Source organism: Chinchilla lanigera, unplaced genomic scaffold (assembly GCF_000276665.1).
Source record: "Chinchilla lanigera isolate Chin_1 unplaced genomic scaffold, ChiLan1.0 scaffold00036, whole genome shotgun sequence".
NCBI classification, from domain to species: domain Eukaryota; kingdom Metazoa; phylum Chordata; class Mammalia; order Rodentia; family Chinchillidae; genus Chinchilla; species Chinchilla lanigera.
In genome coordinates this window covers 17,170,442-17,196,236 of record NW_004955437.1, presented here as the reverse complement: position 1 = coordinate 17,196,236, position 25,795 = coordinate 17,170,442, and positions in this window count along the sequence as shown.

Sequence of the window (25,795 nt, the reverse complement as noted above, 5' to 3'; positions counted from 1 at the left end):
TTAGCAGGCATTAGAGAGGCGTTACAGACATATTAGCACCCGCCGAGGCTTTCTCCTGACTTGATGGGAGGAGATGAAGGAAAATGTCAAGGGGAACAACTTTTTCACTCTAAGTCAGACCGCCTCGCACCTTCTCACATCTCCTCTAAGGCATCTTGGGTACCGCTTGCAACGAAGCCTGCGCTTTGGGAAATGCTGCACAGGCAGTCTAACAGGAGATGCTAGAAAGAAAATAAAACTTCATATTGAATTTTGTTTCTAGTGCTCATTATTGCTTCCTCATCCTTTGTTATATAAGTACCCCGTGCTAACCGATTGTGCCCTTGGAGCTTCTCTTCCTTATCCTTTGTTGACCTGCCCTCATCATCTTTGCCATTTGATTGTTTTTATAACTGCAGTCACATACACCCTTAGCTGGTGCTGTCCTGGCATAGAGCAGATGTCAATTCCTCTTTGAAGTTGCTCTTGGAGTTGGGTTTTTGCTGTTTTTTTTCGTTACCCTTTCTTTTCTTTTTTCCCCCTACTACATTGTTCCTGCTGTTACTTGGAAGGCCTTAGGACCCTCTGCCTCTTGAAGAATGAAAAGATCCAGATCGTGTCTGTCTCACATTTTGTTATCCCAGTACAAGACTCAATTGAATAAAACATATTGCCCATCTGGCCTGGAAATCTCAGTGGCACTCAAAATAACTTACTAACAAGTTGTTGGATCGTGATATCTTGAGATTTTTCTGAAAGTTCAGCTTCTTTTTAGCTGTTGCTAAGAGAGAAATTTCATTGACATGAGGGACACAAGGACGCGTCTGCACACTGCCAGTTGTTTTACAGGCATTTGGCTCCGCCGCCTTGCAGATGGTTTGACTCTGGGTGGTGGGTGAATGTGTGCTGATTATCTCATTGAATTAAGGTAACCTTTTGTCGCTGGTTGAATTCTGCAGACCAGTTGGTCAGTGAGCAGCTGCTCTGTGAGGCTTGGTTTGAGGTTTGAAGTACACAAAGCCAGTCGTAAGGGTGGTCAGTCTAATCCAGGTATTCAACACAGTAATGTTGAAAGCCACTCTTTTGACAGTTTTTTGTTCTGGTGGAAGTGAATGGACAAAATGTTTTTACTTTTTGCTCAATTAACTAAATGATTAAAACAGTTTATTGAACTTTTTTCTGAAAGCTTGAGAAAAATTTTTTTACCTAATATTTTAAGTTGAAGAAAATATACTTTTATAACATTTGATATTATAAGCATCTCCCAATTTTATGGAGTTTTTTCCTACATCATTACAACAAATATTCTAGAAACTTAAAAGCATACCTTAATATATCACCTGCTGCCAAATTCGAGGTATATACCTTTTTGTTTGTATGGTTTTGTTTTAAATTTGTCATCTTTATATGATTTTTACCTCCATTTGTGGAAGTATTTTCAGGAGGCCTCATTTATACTAAAGGGGATCTTAATTATTTTTAGTAAATTGCCAACCTTCTCCAACTCAGTCCTCTTCTAGGAGAAATTTTCCTGAAGTCATCCTTCGTTGTTTCTCAAGGCATGGTGGATGTGGTACCAGAGAAAACGACTGAAGCTATGAGTTGATTTGCTTATTTTCAGAGAGAAATCATTTGACAGCGAATGAGGAGGAACCTGTTTCCCTAGTTTGGTTATCTCACTTGAATGAAGAGACTTTTAGTTTCAAAGCTCACTTTTTTATTCAGATTTATATGTTATGACACGTCTACCAGCATTTACTAAGCACATTTTCTGTGCTGGGCAGTGGGCTTGTGCCTTCTCATATGTTCTGTCATTTTATCCTCACAACCACATTTTGAAGCTGGTCCTACCAGCTGCATTTTAAACACAGAAAAACAAAGCCACACATGGTGATGCATGCTTGTAATCCCAGTTGTCAGGAGGCTGAGGCAGGGAGATCACCAGGAGTTTGAGGCCAGCCTGAACTGCATAGCAAGACCTTCTCTTAAATAACCAAACCAAAAAAAAAAAAAAGAAAAAAAGATGAGAGAAGAGCTACCCTTAGAGGTTCCAGTGGCACAGAGCTCTTAGCAGGTGAGTCTTTAGTGGAGTCCAGGGTTCTCAGACTTACACTCTACTCTGCACTGCTGCTGTGTTAGTGAGGATCAGTCAGCCTTGTTCCTAAACCAGTTTCACAGTGAAGCTTAAGAATGAACTAATTACGTTCCAGTCCTCCTGAGGGCCTCTGATTCTGTGACGGTGTTTACTAATGTGATGACAACAATGCAACAACATTAAGAAAAGAATTTGAAGGGTGTGACACTGTCTAGAATCTCACACAAAAATTTCATGTTTGCTTGTTCCTGTCCAGATTTGTCTGTATGTATGTGCTTTTACATAAGTATAATCAAAGCATATATGCAGTTATGCATTGTTTTCTAAATATTTTCCATTTTAAATGTCACTCTTTAAAATTTTTTTCCTCTATCTCTTTGAATCTCTCAATTTTAATAAGGTCACTGTAGCAATTCCAACAAAATGCCATACATTTTTTCTTCCCAGTCATTATTACATATTTGTTTGTCTGGTTATTATGTAACTTAACTTTCCTCTCGGTGGGAGGTACCATGAAGATGGAGATTGCATCTCTTTGCTCACCTTGAGTGAATGCAAGTAGTTATTTATTGGTTAAAATTTTTAGCTAAAAGTTTCTGTTCTCAGAAACAATAGGGTAGATTCAAGGTGTTTGGAGGGTGTGTTTAGGCTGATCAGGAGACATAGGTTGTAGTTTCTGACACTGTGTCACAGGTATACTGCAGAGACTGCAAACAAGAGACCTAAATTGAAACTCTCCAAGGCAGACCTTGGTTTGTACATTAGAGTTAAATAGTTTCACTTTGTCACCTCCATGCCTTAATCTCAGATGACTGATTACTAAGATCTTTTCGTAACAGCGCCAGTGAATCAGATGCCAGCTAATTTCAAATAGATCCATTTTGATCTTTTCATTTTGTTTGTTTAAACATAATTGTCTACTGAAAGCAATTTTAACTGCTGTTTCTCTTCTGTCAAATGAAGTGTGGAAAAGTTTGGAGAATAAAAGGAATGATTATCCTGTGTGATATCTGCAGGTTGAATTTGGCTAAAAGGACAGAGTGTATTAATCATACCCCTAGGATATATAGTGGTTATTAGGAAGGTCTAAGATAAAATCAGGTGCTGGATTAAGATGTATAAGAAGGCTAACCTCTTGTTGTTATACCAGTTTTAAGGTAATCTGGACACTTATGCTGGTGGAAGAAAGTGGGGGGCGTCTAATGCATGTTCTACTAGTTGTTTTGAACTTAAGGTAGAAGATCAGCTTTGGAGCCTGGAGAACAAACGGAAACCAGATTTGGATCAGTGTCCACTCACGTCGCGTTTCACTCCTGCAGCTTTGTGCTGCAGCGCCTTCTTGTCTCTCCCGCAGGCGTCCCCTCCCCCTCCCGCTCTCACAGGGCTCTTCCAGAGCCCCCCTTCTTTGCATTGTCCTGTGTCATTGTGCTCTGTGGCAAAATGTTTACCAAGTAACTGTGTGCCTTTGGAACTACACTGATGTTAAGCCAGTGATCAGAAGTGCCTCCTGTCCTGACGGTGCCAGAACGTGGCTGTGGTTGGCAAGCCAGTGCCAGATGCAGAGTGCAAAAAGAAAACTACTGCTGAGGTTATGGAGCTGGGGACGCGCTCAAGTGGCATGTGCTACACTGCCTTCACATCCTAGCAAAACTTTTTACCCCTTCTTTGAACATTTCCGAGCCTCTGAAATGCTACATTATGTTCTTCATGTCCACGGAGCTTATTGGTAGGATTTGTAAGTCTTCAGATCTATAGACCTTGGCATTCTAGGCTGGTTGTAAGCTCCTTAGAGATAGAGACCAAGTCTTGTTTTTAATCAGTACTGCCTACCACTATCCTTTGAAGGTACTTGGACATAGTGTAATCTCTGGGTTGCAAGGGTCTGACAGGCCGTGCAGCAAGCCTGTGCTTTTGCGGAGTTCCCACAGTGGTGTGCAGCTTCTGCTCCAGCCAGGGCAAGGACAGGAGCCCGTGTGGCTGAGGACAGTGTGGGTCGTCTCGGGTTGGCCAGAGCACATGGGTGGCGCTCTGTCTGGCCGACCGTGGCTGAGCGGGGTGAGGAAGGAGCGCTGTGCAGTACACCTCGGGTAGGTTCTTGTGGCCGGAGGGCTCCTTCCTGGCGCTCATCCGTGTGCCGTGCTTCATCTTCTCTCTCATCTGCTCCAGAGCCCTCCCCCCTGGCTTTTTAAAGGGCTACCACCCACTGTCTAACCGGACCATCTCATCCTCTCAGATGGGCCGTGAATGGATATTGTCCTTATTAAACATATACAGAGATTGCGTCCCAGAGAGTGTGAGGGCCACGCAGAAATCCCGTCCTAACTGGAGACTCAGGTCTTCTTGTGTTATTGTAGGTGTCCTCATTCAAGTTGTCTTTCTGCCATTTTCAAATTTCTCTTCCAAGCATGCTGAGCCGTGTTCTTGTGTGGGTACTTTCCGGGCACGTCTGTTATGGTAAGTGTTAATATCCCGTGTGTGACCACCAGTACTTGTTCCTCATGGAGAAGGGGACTTACTTTTGTTTGTTTGTTTGTTTTTGTTTTTCTTCTGGTACCAGGAATCGAACTCACGACCTTGTGTTTGCCAGGCAGGTACTGTGCTGCTGAGCTAGATCCCCAGCCCTGAGAAGGGGACTTACTGACATGCACCTGTCAGTGTGGACCACTTTGTTTTTAGCACTTTATTTTTCACTCATTTAAAAATATTTAAAATGTTTTTTGTTGTTGTTGTTGTTGTTTTTTTTTTTTTTTTTTTGGTGCTAGGGATTGAACCCAATACCTTTGCACTGAACTACATCTCTAGCACCCCGCCCCCCAGGCTGGGCTGGAATTTGTGATCCTCCTGCCTCAGCCTCTCAGAGGGCTGAGATTACAGGTGTGTGCCACCATACTGGTTTCATTGAAAAATGTTCATGGAGTGTCTATCCTGAGGGTCGGGCTTTTGGGGAATTTGCACTATAGGAGGGCAGGTAGGAAGTGAGTGAGTCAGCATGGTTGTGACAGACTGGTACGGATCACAGGAGATGGTGTGCAGTGGGGGCGAGGGTGGCGGCTGTGCATGCACGGGCTCTGGAGAGTCCCTGGGAAAAGGTGAGAGCTCGAGAGGGGTCCTTCCTGGCCAGAAGGGGCCAGTGCTGGTGTTTGAGAAACAGAAAAGTAGCTAATGTAACCGTCGGGGAAAGAACTGGGAAGAGCAGTGGAGGGGTTAAGTTAAACAGCAACATGATCTGACTTGTGTTTCTCAAGTCCTTGAGAGGCATGACAACCAAATAAAATATGTGACCCTGGATTGGGAAGGCGGAGGTCTAGAAAGGATCATACAAGTTGAGCATCCTTAATCTGCAAGTTCAAAATCTGAAATGCTCCAGAATCCTAAACTCAACCAGCGATGTCTGCACAGTATTACAGAGCTTGAACTTTGTAATGCTTCTGGTCTCATGCATTCCAAATAAAGGAGCTCATCCTGTACTGGGAAAACAGGCAGATTCAGAGTTGATAGAAGCGTGGTACTAATGTTAGAGATCCCAAGTCTGATAACCCCTCACACATATGAGAAGAGTGACCTTGTTCTTCCCGTGTGAGAAGGAGCTATAGAGGCGTAAGGACAGGCCTGGGAGGAGGATTTGGGGATGGTGGAGGCATGAGGGTGGCTGTAATACTGGGGATGCGGAGAAAAAAGAGGACAGAGCTATGTTTGAGAGGGGGACCTCAGTGAACAAGCTGATGGATTAGGTGAGATGCCGGGTGAGCTGTTGTTCCCTGTTGTTGCAGTCTAACCTCAATAGAATGGAATGTCCTTTTTTTTTTTTTGGTCTTTTGATACAGGGTCTCACCATGTACTTCAGGCTGGCCTTGAACTCTTCAACTGTATGCAGCCCAGCATCTCCTTGAACTCATGGCAGTCCTCTTGCCTCAGCGTCCTGAATGCCTCAGTAGAATCTTCTCAAATTGTTGTCTTTTCTTTCTTCTTTCTTTTTTGGGGTGGGAGGGGTTCGTGACAGGTCTTACTATGTAGTTCAGGCTGGCCTTGAACTCACTTTGCAGCCCTAACCTCCCTCCTACTGGAATTACACACGTGCCACTGTGCTGGGCTCTCCTAAATTGTTTGCATCCCCACTCTTCAACTTAATTTAGCCACTCTGTAAACGGTTAATGTAGCTCTTTAGCTCAAATAGGGCGAGATGAGAGAGGTAAAGTGACTCCTTCAAAGTTATCAGGTATAGGCAAAATTTTACTCAGAAAACCAAAACACAGACATGAAATCAGTGTTCTTAACTGAGTTGTTTCCCATGAATTTATTGTGAAATCAGCATAGTGGGTTGCTGTCAGCGTTAAATGGCAAAAGGGGAAAGAAGAGAATCAGCGTAAAAATATGACAGTATTACTTGTGTGTAAAGCATAAGTCATGTTGCATGAGACTGCTACTTTAATGTGTGCATATGAATAGAATATGTCATGATGTAAAATGTATTTCCTTAAGCTGCCATCAAAAAAATTAGACAGCCATACTCAGGACTGTATAGAAGAAATTGTTGTCACAACGTCCTACAGACCCCGCGGGAATAAGAAAGCGGAAGGCAGATTCCCGTGGATGACTGCTGTTGGCCACTCCGTGTTGTCTCTTTCTGCTTAGTTGTTTTTATAGTCATCCTCCACTTCTAGTCTTGCAGTCAACAAATACTCAATGTCTCTTCGGTGGGGTAGGGGAAGTTGCTTATCTTGAGAAGACTTTTTTTTTTTTTTTTTTTGGAAGTTGCTTATCTTGAGAAGACTTTTTTTTTTTTTTTTTTGGTCTTTTTTGAGACAGGATCTTGCTATGCAGTTCAGGCTGGCCTTGAGCTCACTTTGTAGCCGAGACTGGCCTTGAACTCACAATGATGCTCCTGCCTCAGCCTTCTCAACGCTGAGACTACAGGCATGCGCCACCATGCCCAGTTGAGAAGCCATTTCTGTGCACCACCATGCCCAGCTTTGTGTGGGCATGTGTGAAGTCATGTGTTAGTGTGCGCGGTAACATGTTTTAAGTTCATACCAAGGTGGAGCAGAAGCGGGTAGAGTTCCCAATACTGTCTGCCCCTGCTCATGTGCATCCTGGCCCCTTCCCCCAAGAGTGGTACGACAGCTGATGGACCTACTTTGAGAAATCACCGGGTGGTGTATATTCTCTAGGTGTGAGATGCATTTTAAACTAAAAAAAATGGTTTTTGACAAATTGATGATAATGGTACTCATTTTACAGAGTTGAATGCTGAAAAAATTAATAAACTACTTCCAACATTCCTGGTACAAAATAAGAGCTTATCATTTGTGGTGGTAGTGACTGTTCAGAGAAATCTATTCAAGCGTAAGGTGTTGATTCCAGATTAGTCTCAAAGTACATGATAGCCACTGGGGTACTGGGTGTCATCTCTGTGTGCTATGTTATAATCAATTCCTTTTTAGGTAGTTCTTTTCAATAGCATATTAAAGCAATCTTGAGCAGCCGGGGGGACTTGTTACGAGATTGGCTTTAAGTGGTGATGTCAAGTGACCCTAAAGTCAGTGTAATGGAAAATTGTCTTCCTTTCCTTCAAACATTTAATTTGCTGTTTCTTGATCACATATCATCCTTCCTTACTTTCAAGGTCAGAGGGAGATAATCATTTTTACTGTACAGCTGCATCGCTATACAAATTATCACCTGAAAAACCTTCTTAGATTTGACAAATGAAATCTGTTTTCATTCCCAAGAGGAACGTGTTAAACCAATGAAGTTCAAAATTATAATTCCTATGCCTGTCTAGTATGTACCATTTTATTCGTCTCGAATAAACACACAACCTGAAGCATCCTACAAGGCAAATAGATTCCTTTTTAATTAGTGGCTCTATATACAGAATTTTATCATCATGAAATTTATAAACCAAAAAAGGGAACAAATATTTACACTTGCAGCTTTGTGTCAACACTGCCCACTATTTGAAGAGCTCTGAAAATGCAAATGTGTCTCCCACCTCTTTTTAAGCCATGACAGTAGAAGAAAGGCTTCAGCGTCCTAGCAGTGCATCTGCTCCATTACATAGAGAATGTGGGAGATACTTAGAAGTGTTCTTTCTGTGTGACCGGTAGTACATTTTTTCATACAAAAATTTATTTTGAAAGCTAATCCTCACTATTACTCCCTTGTTGCTGTTTTGTAGTAACTGTTTCTCAGTATTTTGAAGGTACTAAGGCACAGTTTTATTCTGAGGAGTAAATGCTTTGGTGCAGTTATCATAGAGAATTATCTCTATTTGAGTAGACTTTATTGCATGGTTCTCATCAGAAGGATTTCTGGGTTTTGTGTCTAATGCATGACAAAAGGAAGACTTCTAAAATGTTTGACTATGTGGTGTTTAAAAAATCCTGATTGATGTTATAAAGCTTGTTAAAATGTATTGAAATGATTTAGAAAGAGGGAGGACTGATTTTGCCAAAAATTGGATACATAATTTCCAAAGGCTTTATACTGCATTTGTGATTCTGTAGAAAGTGCCTCCGTTTAATTTCAGCTGTTGTGGGTGGTGATTACACTGTGCCTGCATCCAAAAATGATTTTAGGTTGCTTAGGTTATTAAAATATGTTTAATAGGCTAATCTTTTTTCAAAGCCTCAGAAATAATTAAGATCAAAGAACAGATAAGCCTCATTTCTAGAATGAATAATTTATTTGTAAACATCTTAGAAGCTAAGGGGAAAATGATGTTGGCTTATAAAATTCTCATTGGCAGATAAGGAAGCCTAGAAGTTTAAGGAGAGATATTTTCCCGTCTGAATATAGGGATAATTTATTTCGGATTCTAATCCTGTATAATCATCAGTGAGTAATAATATTGGTAGTCTTTCCTCCCACTCTGTTCCTTCCCCTATTGAAGGGAAATCTCCGATTGTAGAAATAATGTATGCTCGTTGTACAAAGAGAAAAATCTCAAACAAATCAGAAATAGTGTGTTTCAAAATGAAGTTTTTCTGAATGATACTAAACGCTGGTCCAGGTAGACATTTGTCATATGTCAGCCCTCAAAGATGGCATCGAGCACTGAGTCCAGTGGAGACTGCTGATGATAAATTCTGCATACACCTGTTGGGAACCTCACATTGGCCCGTGGTAGATACACAGCAGTGAGAGAGACACCACTTGTTCCCTTCCGGAACTCCGAGGCTGTGGTTTTCCTCATGCAGTTGTGGCCCATCAAGGCGTTCATGCTGACTCATTTATCGAGCACTAGGCTGAGGATGTAGCTCAGCTGGTAGAGTGCATGCTAGACTGTGTGATGCCCTTGGGTGTATCTCTTGCACATGTGCACACACACACTTTTTTTTTTTTTAAACTGACTACCTTATATGGGTTACACTACTCAGTGGCCAACCAGGAGAACTCTATGGGTGCATCCATAACCAACTGCACAGGTGATGCTAATGCCGAGGGCCTGGGGTGAACAAGTTACCTAGGAACACAAGTAAAGATATATTTGTTTTCTGTGGAAAGCACTGCAGAAGGAGGTAACTTTCGTGGTGAGATTTAAAGTCAGCACCCAGGGGCTGGGGATTTAGCTCAATGGCACAGCGCCTGCCTGGCAAGCACAGGGTCGTGAGTTCAATTCCCGGTACTGGAAAAAACCAAAAAAAAAAAAAAAAAAAAACCTTTGGAAAAAAAAAAATAAAGGCAGGGAAGGCATTGAAGGGAGAGAAAATAGCAAGCTCAGAGGATGCTAGGTTCGGTCAGGATCCATGTGCCTGCGGCGGTAAATAATGGAGGCCGTAGCGTGTGGAGCAGGCAGGGGGGATGGGGTGGAGAGTGAAGTCGTAAAGCTGAGACAGTAATGCCCAGTTAAGAGATTCAGATGTCGTTCTGTAGGGAGGCTTTTGAGCAGAGAAGGGAAGCGTTGTGATTAGGTACCTAATAGGTAGATTGTGTAGGAGAAGGGTTCGAGGCCACGTGCTAATGGAGGTGAGAGATCACGGGCCTGGGACCTGGAGCAATGTCTGCGGGTCGAGAAGCCAGAGACACCACGAATCCAGGTCCTGGGCCTACGGATGACGGGTACAGAAGAGAGAACTGGTCCCTGGAAACACAATTCCACATCTCATTTTGTTCCCTCTAAATAATAATCATGCCAATAAATAACTTAATAGACAGCTTACCTTTATGTATGAGACATCTTACTCTCTAGTATGAGGAAACTTTTGAGTCTTTACGAGTAGATCCTCTTCCCAGCGAAGTTAGACTACTTACATCATTTTATTTTTGTTTTTTGAAGTAGTCAGGATGACGTTGTATGTGACACTGTATGGCCCTGCTCCCCCTTTGTCAGTTTGTCAGGGAGAAATGGGGTACTGGCAAGGTGTCCTGCCCATTCATCCCTCTCAGAGCCAGGTCACAGAATTAGTGGGCTGGGCTGAGTTGGAAAACTAGATCTTTCCCCTTCTAACCGTGTGGCTTGACCTTTCCCTTTGTCTCTGAGGCCTCAGCCTTCTCATCTGTGAAGTAGAAAAGACTGGTGTCTTTGGAAACTTAGAAAAGCCATTTGTTGATTTAAAATAGAATAGCTACATGACATTTAGATGAAGACTTGATATTCAGTCCTGTTTTTGTGAACATAAACAACAAATGTAACCTTTCAGCTTAAAAAAATTACAATGGAACATGGTGACATATGCCTGAAATTTCACCACTTTAGGAAGCTGAGGCAGGAGGATCACAAGTTTGAGCCCAGCCTGGGCAACCCGGTGATTCAGGAACACCCTCTGTCAAAGCAGGGAGGGTAGCTCATTGTAAAGGTCCTGCATTAAAAAGAAAACAAAACCATAGTATGCTTAGCAGACACCTCTGTCTGATGTCTGATCCAAACCTTTACCCTATCTCTGAGCTTTATTTTTTCATTTATTAGAACAAATACCAAATAATTCCCCAAACCAAATACTTCGCTCCTATGAAGAAGAAAAAAAAAACCAAGAGTATAGTATACTCATTTAAAGTATTTACCTGATTACCACTAAACCTGAGTCACTTGCTGGTTCCTGCATGGGAAGCTTCACAGATATGCAGTAAATTAGTAGTGTGTTCAACTGAAATTATAGAGAGCTCTACTGATGGGCTGTTAAATAAATAGGGACCCAGCCCCACGATTGAACCAGGGAACTCACACACACATCCCAGGCAAGTGTTACACCATTGAGCTATATCCCCAGACCTTTATATATTTTATTTTGAGACAGGGTCTTGCTAAATTGCCCGGTTGGGTTTGTAATCCTCCTGCTTCAGCCTTCCAAGTGCTGGGATTACAGGCATACGGCATTGTGTATGCCTGGGATTCTTTGTCTTTTGTAGCTCCTCAGTGATCGGGCTTCTGTTTCTGCTTTTTGGTTTGAGCCAAATCCTGTGGCTGTGACTAGCTGCAGGTAGTCCAGGAAGTAAAGAATTCAGTTTTCCAGGCTTTATGGCTAGAAGGCAAAAGATGACGGGCACTGGTTTGCATCAGACATACTGCACAGTAGGTAGGGCAGCACAGTCAGCGTCTTGTGCAGGTGGCCAGCCATCCCCATTCACCCAGGACTGCGTGGTTTCCTGGAAAGCAAGACATACAGTACTGTGGCCTGGACAATCCTGGGCAGACGAGGCTGATTACTCATCCTAGTCTTTCCTGTTATTCCCCGTGTTTCAGAAATATGGAAGCCAGTCATCTCTTGAGGATGGAGCCACCTTGGCTCAGCCTTTAAAAAAACTTAAAGTCCCGTAATAATTCACCATGAGAAAGAAGCCACCTTTTTGACTAGGGTAGCAGACTGGAAATAGACTATAGTGCGGGTGAGCTTTGGACAACGGGTGTTGGGGCTGCCTTGTTACCAGGCTTCCCTGGCTGCGTTCACATGACCAGCAGCTGGGATTAATTCTGTGTACTGAGTCACTCAGAGAAGCCTCTCCGATGGGACCACGCTTGTGTTCCTAGCCCCTCTGTCAGGACAGTGTGGCTTTTGTGTCTCCCCTTTCTAAGCGTTGTTGCTGACACATCTGCCCTCCTGATGGCCGGTCTTTAGGTGATCAGTCTTCAGGCAAATGTTTTTAAATTGTTATTGAAGTATAGGTCACATCATGAAATTTTCTCTTAAAAGCATACAACTCAGTGCTTTTTAGTGTATTTGCAAATCACGTGACCATCACTATGATCTAATTCTTTTAAATTGAATTTGTTTTTATTACCCTAACATGAAACTGTATGTTCAGTAGCAGTCACTTCCTATGCCACGATTCCCTCAGCCCCTGGCAACCACCGATCTGCACTCTGTCTCATGAATTTGCTTATTTTAGACATTAATTATATGTGCAGTCATAAATTATGTGGCCTTTTTTGGACTGGCCTTTCTCTGTGGGCATAATGTTTTTAAATTCTCTCTGTTGTAGAATGTGTCACTAATTCATTCTTGGGAGGGGTACTGGGAATCGAAGTCAGGACCTCATGCTTGCCTGACAGATGCTGTGCCACTGAGCTAAAGTTCCCATCCTTTTTAATTCTCACCTTTTTTTTTGAGGTGTAGGGTTTCATTATATAGTTGAGGTTCACTTTGTAGCCTTGGCTGGCCTCAAACTCGTGGTTATCTTCCTGCCTCAGCCTCCTAAGTGCTAGGATTACAGGTGTAGGCCACCACGTCCAGCTATTGACACATGTTCTGTTGCATGATATGCCACATTTTAGTTCCTTATTCATCACTTGATGGGTGTTTGAGTGGTTTCTGCTTTCTGGTTGTTAGGAACAGTGTCGCTGTAACATTGGTGTACAAGTTTTTGTGTGGCCACATTTTACTTTTTCTAGGCTGTGTACCTAGGAGTATAATTGCTGAATCTACAAGGCAAATTTTACTCTTAATTCCCTAGCCTCTCTCTTTGAGACAGGGTCCTGCTAAATTGCCACAGGTGCAACTTGAACTTGCAATCTTCCTGTCTCAGCCTCCTAAAATGCTGAGATTGAAGGTGTGTGCCACCATGCCTGGCATTCTTATTTGCTCCTTCTTTAGGATTTTCTCTGCCCTGTCTGCTTAAACAGATTCTTCTTGGTGTTAATATTTGTCTAACTCACTACTTTTTTTTTCTTAACATCATTCTAAAATGGTCTGCATATTGTATCTTTTCTTACATGTTTGAGTTTTAGTTAATTTCCAATCTTAATTTCATTCAATACCCATCTTTTTACCTGATACCCTGGAATTTATCCCTGTGTCTCACAATTCTAGTTTCTGAGACTTACGTCTTGTACTAGAGGAGTGTGGCATTTAGGTATGTTCTCTTGTTAGTAAATGTGTCACTGCATATGGGACTTAGGTGCATCTGTAGCAAGTTGGTCAACCTTGTGAATACTAATGTAATTTAGGAAGAAACCTTTCTTTGTTAAATCCTTTTTCTACACGGGCCACATATTTTCAGACCTATCTCACAGTAATTTGTGGTTTTTAGCTATGTCATTAGAGATGCTGTGGCCAGCCCGCCTGGACTCTGTTAGATAAGCATTTTGTGAGATTGTTTACTTTCACAAATTATCTTTGCCTAAAAGTTAATTTCTTCCCCCATATCTGAGTAATGAAATTCTTAGTATTTAAGAGACCTGATATTGTAGTTAAAACATTTTGTTTTGCCTTTTAGACTTTTTTGTAAGGGCTGATATTAATGTTAATGCTTTTTGGTTGGCATACTTCGTTCTGAGTTTTGAGAAATTGGTGTCAGAATCAGTGACACGCCTATAGAACACTTTTGATTGCTGTGTGGGTTTGCTTTATTAAAAACAGCTAAGTGAAAATTTCAGTGACTGATAGTGTGCATATGAGAATGTGCTCCTCATGGCTTAGAGGCTGTTTGGAGAAGGACTCACACCATTTTCTCTTGAGTTTCTGAGAGTTTACCAAAAAATTACAAACAGTTGGCAGTGGAATTGAAATAATGTATGTGTGAAATGAAAGAGAAAGCATGATCTTCCTTTGTTCTTCTCTTCCTGCAGTGAAATTTTTACCACTTAAAACTTTTTGGTAAACCCAAGGCCAGGAACGGAGGCTCCAGTGTGGCTCTGCCCACCATTGTCTGAGGATTTCCTGCTGTGTCCCGGAACATGTTTTCCTCCCAGAGGAGACAGTGCGGCTTGGCATCAGGGTGACAGACAGCTGTGCAAGCACAGTAACGTCAAGTGTGAAAGGTGTTTTGAAGGCAAAAGGATGAAATCATAAGTTGGTATCTCTGGTCTCGGGTATCACTTGCCCCGGTATCTCTTGTTGCCCTCCTCAATTTTTTTAGGGACGTATGTCCTTTGGCTTTTCTGTAGTAGGAAATTAAAGCTTAGGGATTCCACAGTAAAAGTTGTAGGGTTCCTGCAGTAGTCCTTCAGGTAGAGCTGTCCCTGTAAGAACCAGTGAATGACCTCAAGTAAGTAAAGCTCTTAATTATCGTGGAGTACGGGACATCAGAGGCACCTTCTACAAATGAGAAGAACCAACTTGCCAGTGCTACATTTTACCCTTCATACTGTTAAATGACTTGTCATCTCGTCTTCTGCCTCTGGGCTGACCTTTCTGCCTACCATTATCCAGTTCTGGTTTTTGTTTTTGTTTTTTAAATAACTAAACCCTTGTAGCCCTCTCATTGCTTCACTGTGTAGGCGAAAGTGTTTATGCTGAGGCACTGAGGCTTTGCTGCTGGAGACTTCTAACCATGTAGTGTGGATCGAGGCTCGTTCCTAGAGGTCTGTAAAAGAACAGGTATTCCTAGATACTCCCTTTTTCTAGCTCAGGTTTAGAAATGTTGCCATTTAATGGAGATGAGAGAAACAGCCACACCACACATAGATTTTTGCTTTGCTCTAATTTACATTTTCACTTAACATATTCATGGCAGCCTGGCGTGGTGATGCACACCTGTAATCCCAGCACTGGCCTGTAGTCCAGGCTGGCCTCAAACTTGGAGTGATCCTCCTGCCTCACCCTCTTGAGCGTGCCACTCTGCCTGACTAAATTGTGAACTCTTAAGAGACGTAGGTGTTCACTTTTATATACATTTATGTACTTTTATGTACTTTTTGAAGTCCCTGAGTGGAAGACTTTCTAGGTGTTGGCAACCCTACTCAGTCTAGCCAGTAAGAGTTATATGGAGATTAGTTTTCTAAGTGACTATTAACTGGAAATTTTGTCTGTCAAGAGAGAGAGGATTCGTACAACTCCAAGAACATATCGTCATGTGATAGCACATTAATTTTTGGCAGTTAGAGATAGATGGAGTTACTGTATGTCCCCATTTTTCACTGTGATGAGGCAAAACTATTAGTATGAACATCAGTCAGGGTGTTCTTTTTTGTTGTTCTAATTAAAGGAGCAGTGTATCTTTAAAAATGTAATTATGGCTCTTTGATGAGCTGATCTGATCCTAACTACAAGTAAGAATTCTTTACCAGAAGTTTAAATGCGCAGTGTTGTTCAAAGAACTTTCTTTGCTGAAGGTGTTTCTGCCAACTGCCAACACAGTCCAGCAATGATAGATGCATGCGACAAATGACTGAGAAACTAAACTGTACATTTTCTTTAAAGTGTGTATTTAAATAGTCAAATCTATTTAGTGGTTACTGTGTTGAATAGTACAGATCTAGAATATGTAGAGAACCTCCACTTAGTATGACGGCATTCTTTTTTTTTTTTTTTTTTTTTTGTATCGGGAATTGAACTCACGACCTCGCGATTGTCAGGCAGGTGCTTGTGCCACTGAGCTATATCCCCAGCCCCAGTATAACAGCATTCTAAGGCTCCCAAGGTTCCTATTTTTGTTGGACATTGAGCCTGGTTAAACTGAACAATGGGCAATATAGCTGTTAGATGTAAGGAAAGAAACAAGGTCATTAACTTTGAAAAGTCATAATTCCAAAAATTTTAAACAGAAATACATCAACAAATACATAGGTAGGTATTTTCTCCTGTAAAGAAGTACATTTACCCTCGTGGGAAACCTAGAGGGGTGAGGAACTTAGATGGAGCTGCCTGGTTTGAGTCTTGCTGGGGCGTCTTTGGGACAGCCGTGGAGTCTGGAGCTCTTTCGAAGGCAGTGCAGCGCACAGGGCATTCTTAGCAGGCTGTTACCACTTGGATTTTGTGCTTTTTGGGGCACTGAGGCTGCCCCAAAAGGGGCATAAGGAAGGGCATAAGGAAGAGCTGCCTATTTTAGGAGAACATTAAATTGTGCACTGGATTTCACATGAAGATGAATTTAGGATGACCGAGGTTGAGGTAGGCCTGCGGTTTTCCTACGTGTGCCTTGCAGAACTCCGAGTTCCATGTCTCTTTGCGCAAGCTCCTCAGGCTGTCACCGTTCTCGGGAGATGGTCTTTCCCAGACTCTGGAAGCATGAGGTGGAGGTCTCCATCTTAGCAGGTGAGGAGGAACTCCTGCAAATATTGTTTGGCTCAGCAGTCAGGAATTTGTAAGTATTCTCTTAACGGAAAAAATAGACATTACGAGGTAAGCCAGAGTATTGAAAAGTCACAATAGGAATTCAGCCTTTCTCCCCCAAATTGGGCAGGACCCCACCGAAACTCGGTGTTCGAATTGCTTCTGCTCACAGGGGGAAAGCCAGTATGGGGGGAAAGCCATAGGAAAATAGGCTGCATCTCCTCATACTCTGTGCTGTCTTATTTACCTGTTAACTACTGTGTCTTGGCTAAACAAATTGTGGATTTAGAGGCGAGGGGCGGTTGTTTCCACCAGTATCTAACTCGTCCACAGCCCAGGGTTTTCCACTGATCCAGGAACCAGAGCCCACTTTAAAGCCCTGCTTGGAGCCGGAGGACTTGGAACCTAGTGTCCTGGCCCTCTCTCTGGCAGTTGGGCAAGTCCCCAGGGCCTTGTATGTGAAGTTCAGACACGAGGCGCTTAGGGCATGGCCCATCTTGTAAGGGAGGCCTTGCGGGCGGGGGAGGTCGCTGCACTGAAATTAGGGAGACTGTCATGGCACAGGTATGGAAGAAGAACCAGCCTTCCCCTTTGGTTCCCTGGGGACGAGGACTATCATATGCACTGTCTTGGCAGCTGGACCTGTCAGACCAGGATCTAGTCATGTGAGCTCCCGGCTGCCTGGGTTTGGCTTTTGCCAGGTCACAGATGCGGTTCTGCAGGTTGTGTGCTGCGGAGGCGGCTGGGTGGCAGTCCTCCTGCCCAGGCGCGCAGGCACTCCTGGCGGCCCACAGAGCTGTGCGCAGTGAGCTTGCCTTTCCCCACATGCTCCTCAGCCTCTGGTCTTGAGCCTGTGTCAGGTTGGCACAGGTAGGTAGGCTAGAACTCGTTAGGCTTCTGCCCCAAATATAAGAAAGGAAACTGCCTCGTCCTTTCCTGAAATGGTGCCAAGGGCTGGCAGAGTGCTGCTGGACACTTGTTTCAGAGGCGGGGTCAGGAGAGTGGTGCGGAAATTCTCCAGCGCGTGGGTTGTGGGATTGAATCCTATATTACTTCAGGCACTTCACTGCACAACCCAGAGAAGTTTGCAGGGAGTGGGTTTCATTTAGAAGAAAATATTGCCTTGTGTGTAAGTTGTCTTGGGTATAGATGCAAAAAAGATGACCATTTGACCGTTCAAAAAATTGAAATGTGTGTCACTCAAGGCAATTCCAAAAAAGATAATTAAAAGACATATACGGAGTAGGAGAAAATAAGTCAAGTGAAATAGACAAAGGATAGACACAGAAAATGTAAAGAACCTTCTGCAAATTAATAAAAACTATAGGCAAAGTGGGTAAAAGATAAAAAAGGAATTGGACAGAAAGGAAACAAATGGCCAATAAGTAGAAAGACGCTTAAGTTCAATGAAGAAATTATACATTAAAGCAACCAATATAGTTTCCCTAGTCAGATTGACAAGTTAAAAATAATAATATTCTTTTGGCAACGGTGAGTGAAAAAAATGAGTATATTTTCATACACTGAGCATAAAAGTGTTCAGACCTTTCTGGAGAAGGCAGTTTGGCAGGGTCTATGAAAACAATACCATGTATCTTTGATTTGGTAATTTTACATCGAGGGAGATACACATGAATACAGTACATGCTCATTAATTAATAATTAATTGTTTTGGTACCAAGAATTGAACTCAGGACCTTGTGCTTGCCAGGCAGGCGCTTGTGCCACTGAGCTACATCCCCGGCCCCATGCTCATTTATTAATGGTAAAGTGTTAGAATGATTAAATGCGCTGGGGTACAGCCAGTATGCATGGTATTATGTAGCCCCTAAGCAGGCGCTAGTATAGACCTGTATATAACTAATGTGCAAACACACATTTACATTTTTTGGTAAAAATTACTGAAATTATCATTTATGTAAAACAAACTTTGAAATCACATTTTTAAGAATTGTATTGTAACAGATTCTATGTGTTATGCATGTAAAATTCTATGTCTAAAATAAATTCATGTGTATTCTATGTGTATTGTATTTCATGGATCCTAAAACATGCTTTTTATTTTATTTATTTATTTTTTGTCTTTTTGAGGCAGGGTCTCGCTATGCAGTTCAGGCTGGCCTTGAGCTCACTTTGTAGCCCAGGCTGGTCTCTTGAACTTGCAACGATCCTCTTGCCTCAGCCTCCCAAGTACTGGGATTATAGGCATGTGCCACTATGCCCGGCTCTAAAACATGCCTTTTAGACCGTCACAGTTATGAAGTCACAGTACCCAGCTATTGGGCATAGCTTTAATAGTTTGACCACTTTCTGTGGCTTGGTAAAACATAATGGGCTTTCTAAGTGATTAGATGGAAGGTAATATGTACACACAGTGAAAAAAGACTACAGAAGAAGCATGACCATAGTGTAGCATCTCCTTAGGAGGCTGAGGCAGGAGGATCACCAAATTAATGGTCAACCTGAGCAATTAATTTAGCGACTTCCTGGCTCCAAAAAAGACTACAAATGAGAAGATATCATTTGTAGCATGTATATTGTTTGAATTATTTTTTACAGTGATAATTATTGTTTGAAAATTTTTATTTTTTATTTTTTTATTTTATTTTATTTTATTTTTTATTTTAAAGAATAAAAGAAGGATAACGGGGGCTGGGGATTTAGCTCAGCGGCAAAAGCGCCTGCCTGGCAAGCGCAAGGTCGTGAGTTCGGTTCCCGGTACCGGAGAAAAACCAAAAAAAAAAAAAAAAGAAGGATAACATAATAATAGGGGGGACTTAGCAAATTACAGACAAAATGGTAGGAAATTATCAATGGTTATCATTTTACGTATTATTATCTACAAAATAGTTTCTCAGGAAAACAAATAGACAAATAATAGTGAGTTAGAGACAAAAGAGGTAGGAGATTATGTTTGAAAATTTTTACAGTGATAATGTTAAATAATTATATAATTAAAATTTTAAAAATATTTATGTTAGTGATGCTCTGTCTGCCTCTCTCACTTGAGCCATTTAGCCTGCGTAGGCACTTGTGCTTAGCACTCTACTCTCTCCGAACTTTAAAGGCTGGGCAGGCTGAGAGATTGTTCAGGTCGGTTAAGAGGTTGAGCAGGGCTGGGGATTTAGCTCAGCGGCAAAAGCACCTGCCTGGCAAGCGCAAGGTCGTGAGTTCGGTTCCCGGTTGAGGTCCAAGACCAGGGAGAAGCAGAGCCGCAGAGCCTGGGTCAGCTGCTCCCTAGGGCTCTTTGCTCTCTGTGAAGAGACTGCAGGGTCTCCCATGTGAGATAAGGCCGCACTGGGGAGGGAGCCTGGTCAGGTGGCGAGGCAGAAGGTAGGTCAAACTAGAGAGCAGTAGCCTACAGGAAAGAGCCATCAAGTCAGTGAGGTTTCAAGTCTGAGGTCCCACACGGGATGGGAGGAGGTGACCTGTTGGGGGTACAGGCAGGTTGGCCTGGCTTTGGGGTCCACCCTGGGGATCCTTGAGTTTAAACAGGGCGTGAGGCGGGTGTCTCTTGGGAAGTAAGAGTGGCACTGTGGAGTTACACACACAGAAAGCTGGTTTGGTGGTGACACAAAGGTGACTAGGGTGTTGCAGCGCCTTGCAGAGGACAGCAGGGCTGCCGGAAGGGCAGGAAGGAGCACACCCTCCAGGGAGAGTAGGGCAGACTTCCTGGGCAAGATGCACGGGGCAGTCACTGAAGGAAAGACAGGATTTTGGTGTGTGTGGTCCCCCACCTTTATTTCTTAGACAAGATCTCACAAGCTATGTGGCTCAGGTTAGCCTTGAACTTGCTGTGTAACCTAGACTGGCCTCAAACTTTTAAAGGATGGGTGCAGAAGGAACGGCAAGCAGGCTCACTGTTGTACACACAGAATATGAGGGCTGTGAGGACAGTTATTAACAGGTTCTTTAAAGGGAATCATAGAAATTAGGACTGGAAGAGGCACTGTAGGGGCCAGTACGGAAGATCTAGTCTCCTGTTTTACATTTAATCTTTGGTTACCAAGTCTGTCTGTTTTTTTTTTTTTTTTTTTTTTTAACCATCATTGGTTTGATTTTTAAAAATACAGTCAGGTTATTTTCTCAAAATTTTATAGTATGTTTAAACCCTGTATTAAAGTTACATAGGCATTTTTTCCCTCTGTCTATAAATGGTTCAATTTCAGAATTAGTTTTGTGCCACAGACTTTGTTTTTGCGTCCTGCTTCCCGGTGTTCGCAAGTTACTACTTCATTTTCAAAAGATATCCTAGCAGCTGTCCCACTCGGTAGGAGCAGCGAGCCGAGCTGTGAGGAAGTGGTGGCGTGGTGACGCTGTGCGTGGAAGGTTGCGGGGCAGGATGGGCGGAGGTGAGCACGGTGAGCTCCGTTCCGGGAAAGCTGTGCTCCGTTCCCTTGCTGTGGTGCAGTTTGGAAAGGCTTCTCCGTCCCTGGCGATTCCTGAGAGCCTTTCCTGTAAGCCTGGCCGTCTTTCCCTTGCCAGCCTAACCCGGGTGTTCGCTGGCACTGGTGCCTCCAGTGCTGCCGTTGGCAGGAAGCCTCCAGTCAGCTTCCTGGTCTGGTTTTGGCTGCGCAGGTGCTTTGCTGAGCTGACCTTAGAGCCTGACTTGGAGTCACTCTGGAGCAGGGAGATGCGGCGGCAGTGCTGGCTTTTCCTGCCACAGTGTAACTTGTCAGATCCTCTTGTTTTCCCTTAAATGGTACAAGAGGCCCCCCTGACACAGCTACCCATTTATATCTGCGATGTCTTGAAAGCGGTTTCACAAATGTGTTACAACATGTATTATTTATCATTAGTAAATGGATATTTTAATAAGCAGCAATTTGTAAATTTAAACACGACAATTAGTATGACCTGACATTAAAGAACTAAATAACCTCCTGCCGTCTTTGTCTTCAGCCTCGTCAGAGGGACTTTCGCCCTTCGGGGAGCTCTCAGGTTTGTGGGCTGACTGATGGCGGCAGGCTGTGGTAGAGGTCAGAGCTGCGCCTTACAAATTATTTTTTGGTTGGAGCAGTATTGACACGTAACGCGGACTGACAGAAATAACACTGTCTGTCATTGCTAGTGGCTTGCGGGCTTGTGTTCTGAGTTCTCAGGGCAGGAGATGGGGACTGTCTGCCGGGAGAGTGCTACCAATGGGTAGCAATGGTAGAGTCCATTCGGTGCAGCCCAAGTGGGCATTTCCAGTTCTGTCTCCTAGGCTTAGCCTGCTGGCCGCGTCCACCCAGGAGATGGAATTTGGACAGTTAATAGTGTGGTAGAATGATAGAGTTGCCAACATTTCCTTCCCGATTGTGACACGCTTTGATGTGAGTGTGGGAGGACTTGGCCGTCACCTGTAACTGTGTGCATTTTGCACTGCTACCTCCGACTACCACATCCGCACATTATCAGACCTTGGAGCGCTGGTTAACAGGTCAGACCATTCTGTGACGATGCAGCCTGCAGACCAGCAGATTGGGCTTAGCAGTGCTGACATCTTTTTCTGTGTAACAGTACTTATTTGTGCAATTATTTGAATGATAGAGCTGGATTTCAGATGATCCTGCGAGGAATGTGGAAGGATCTGGGTTAAATCCAAGAGGGAGGCTCACACCTTATTGAGCTGCAGGGTTAGCTAGGAGCCAGGTGCCCCTGCGGCCTTGGAATGGCATCCTGGGAAGGAGTTCTTAAGAGTGTGGTGCCTCTCTCCCGGGGCCTGGATATGGAGACTGGAGTCTTCTCTCATCTGAAAGCAGCCGTGTGGTCGGAGCTGCCCCTGGGGACAGTGCAGGGAGCGAGGGCAGCACTGATGCTTGCCATTTGCTGTGGTCCCGGTTCCCTCGAGGGCAGATGGCCTGCCAGGTGTGGGACCCCAGTAGGAGGAGACTGGGAGGAGACTGAGAGCTGGGCCAGAAGGTCACTGTTGCAGAGAACTGGAGACTGAGAGCTGGGCCAGAAGGTCACTGGTGCAGACACTCCAGGAGAGGCAGAAGACACTGACCGCTCAGGCTGTGGACCCCAGGACTGACTGGCCTCTCCTCCTCGCTGCTTCACATTGGCTAAAGTGAATATTACTTCTGATTTAGACTAGATTGACTGTTCTCATACCTTTGGGGTTTATTTAAGATAATACTTTCTTTTTAAAAGTCTGGCTAGAAATCAGTAGTTTTGATAAGCCAGTGAACCCTGAAATAACCTCCCGTGATGGCACAATCAGCAATCTTGGCACTAGTAAACTAGAGCTGAATTTTATAATTTAATACGCTTTCACTTATTTTATACCCTGCAGATTTTCATGCATACAACTTGCTAGAAATTACTGTGATGGCTGAGAAATTAGTCCTGTTGGCATGCAAGACCTCTTGTGAATTAGCCTGAAACTTTTCAGACTTTAATTGTAGTTCTTTTGATGTTGCTGTTTTGATTTGTTTGTTGAATGTGGCAAAAAAAAAAAAAGAAAATAAGATTCACTGTGTTGGGGATACAGCTCAGTGGTAGAGGGCACCAGGGCAGTCACTGGAGGAAAGTCAGGATTTTGGTGTGTGTGGTCCCCCACCTTTATTTTTTAGACAAGATCTCACAAGCTATGTGGTATGCACAAGGCCCTGGATTCCCACCGTGGTACTGCAAAACCTGTTTTTACTTACCATCTTAACCACTTCTAACTGTGCAGTGCAGTAAGTGCAGACTTGCAGGTTGCTGTACAACAAATAGATCTCCAGAACTTTACCTTGCAAAGCAAAAATTCTGCCCTCCCCCTGACCCTGCTTCTGCCAACTACCCTTGTACTTTTTGGTGTCTACGAATGTGGTCACTTTAGGTACCTTATGTAAGTGAGTCCATACAGTTTTGTGGGGGTTTTTTCCTTTTCTTTTTGTGACTGGTATAGTTTGCGTAGCTTAGTGTGCTCAAGGTTCACCTCTGTTGTGTTATGTGACAGAATCTCTGTCTTTAAAAGCTGGATGTTATCCCAGTGTGCGCATGTCCCGTATTTTTCTACTGGACATTTAGGTTGCTTCTTCCTCTCGGCTACTGTGAATCATACTACAGTGGACTCAAGCGCACACATACCTCTTCCAGATGTTGGGGGTTTGTTTTGCTTTTGGCGGTATTGGCAAGCACTTTATCCAATGAGTGACACCCTTACGCTACCAAAGTTTAATGTTCAGTTCTTTTTGGATATAAACCCCAGAAGTGAGGTCACTGGGTTATAGGGTGATTCTCTTTTTAATCAGTCTATCAGTCAGTCAGTCATCCGATGAGTCAATACTTTGGCTGGCCTTGAACTTACAGTTCTTCAGTCTTACCCTCCTGAGTAGCTGAGAGTCCAGGTATGAGACGCTATGCCTGACCTCTAGTTTTAGTTTTTGAGTAACCTTCATGAAGTTTTCCCCAGAGGCTGTATCATTTTCCCCACCAACAATGCAGAGGGGTACTAATTTCCGTACATCCTCTCCAACATTTTAAATTTTGTTTCATTTATCATTATACTGGCTGTCCTAATTGGCCTGAGGTGATAGTTTATTGTGGCTCTGATTGATATTTTCCTAATTAGACATGCTGAATATCTTTGCACATGTTTGTTTGCTGTTTGTGTTGTATAGTTTCTTTGGATAAATGTCTACATGAGCCCTCTGCGCAGATCTGTGGTTTTGGCAGTGCTGGGTATGGAACTCAGGGTGTTGCACATGCTGGGCTCTTAACGCTGAGTTGTGTACATCTACAGCCATGCTCATCTTTAAGCCAGATTTTCTTGTTCTGTTCTGTTGTTTTTTGAGACAGTCTGCTGTGTAGTTCAGGCTGACCTTAAACTCACTATGTAGTTCAGGTTGGCCCAACTCATGGCAATCCTCCTGCCTCAGCCTCCCAAGTGCTGAGATTACAGGCATGCACCACCACGTCCAGTTTAGGTTTATTGTTGAATTATAAGAGCTCTTGATCTATGTATTAGATGTTAGTCCCCGTCAGATACCTATTTTGAAAATATTCTCCCAGCCAGTGAGTTAACTTTTTCTGTCTGTCCTTAATAGTATTTTTCATAGTTGAAACATCAATGTAGTTTGACTAAAATGCTTTCCTTCTATAGTCTTATCAATCTTTCCAGCTTTATGTCCTTCAAACGTCCCCTCCTTTTTTTTTTCCCCAGTACTGAGGACTGGACTCAGGGTCTTCAACACCAAGCTACAACCCTAGCTTGTTTTAAATTTTGAGATAGTGTCTTGCTATCTCAGTATTGTGATAGTTGCCCAGGTTCGAGTCGGACGTGTGTTCCTCTTGCCTTAGCCTCCCAGAGCCCTGGGATCACAGGTGCGCACCACTTCCCCCACTAACATCATTCTCTTTGTTCCCCTGACTCGCGTCCTCTGTCCAAAGATTCCCTAAAAGCAGTCAGGCTTGTCCTTCGGTGCCCTTTCACACAGTTGTTTTGCTTGGAATATGGAACGTCTTCCTTTCCCTGCTGCCTGGCCTTGTTTTTGAGGCTCCTTCTCTTTATTAAGATTCAGCCCAGATGTGAAGATTTTCCAGTCAAACAGCCAGCTGCTTTTTCTGCCATAGCTCCTTATAGTCTGCTTGGAAGCCTTGTCTGGAAGCATTGGGAGGCTTTTATAACTTTCTTCCTCCACCCCAGCGCTGCAAGCTCCTGGTGCCCCCAGCTACCACAGTTCGGCCCGTAACGCCTGTGTACTTTCCGTGGTGATGGCTGAAAAGAAGGGGCCTGTGCTGTCTTAGAAATGAGATGACAGTTGTACCAGTTGTGCTTCCAAACATGCTCCTCTTCTAATTTTATCTGGTAGGGTTTTGGGCGGCTAATTGTAGATTTTATAGATTTATATTGTGTGCCTTTGTCTTTTGTTATAAAAACAATAATTAGAGGAATGAAAGGTTGCTTAATAGATTCTGTGTTTAAAAATATGCTAGTTTAAATCTCATTTTGAGTAAACTATACCTAAGTTATTTCACTGTAGGTCAGATGTATTGGACTAAAGTATTATGATGATTTTCATTTGTTAAATTCTTTTTAGTCTTTTCTTTGATGTGTCTATGGGTAGATAATCAGATAATTTACTGATGTTACATTGAATATAATACTTAAGTTTTTTGTTTCTTTTTTTTACTGGGAATTGAACTCAGGACTTTGTACTTGCTAGGCAGGCACTTGTGCCACTGAGCTATATGCCCAGCTGCATTGACAATAATAAACTCGACTTGATTCTGTCATTCAAGGGTGAGTTTGTGGAAGGTTGACTACCATATTGTGATTCTATTTTCCTGCCAAGTTGCTTGGTGCCTTACACCATGGGAG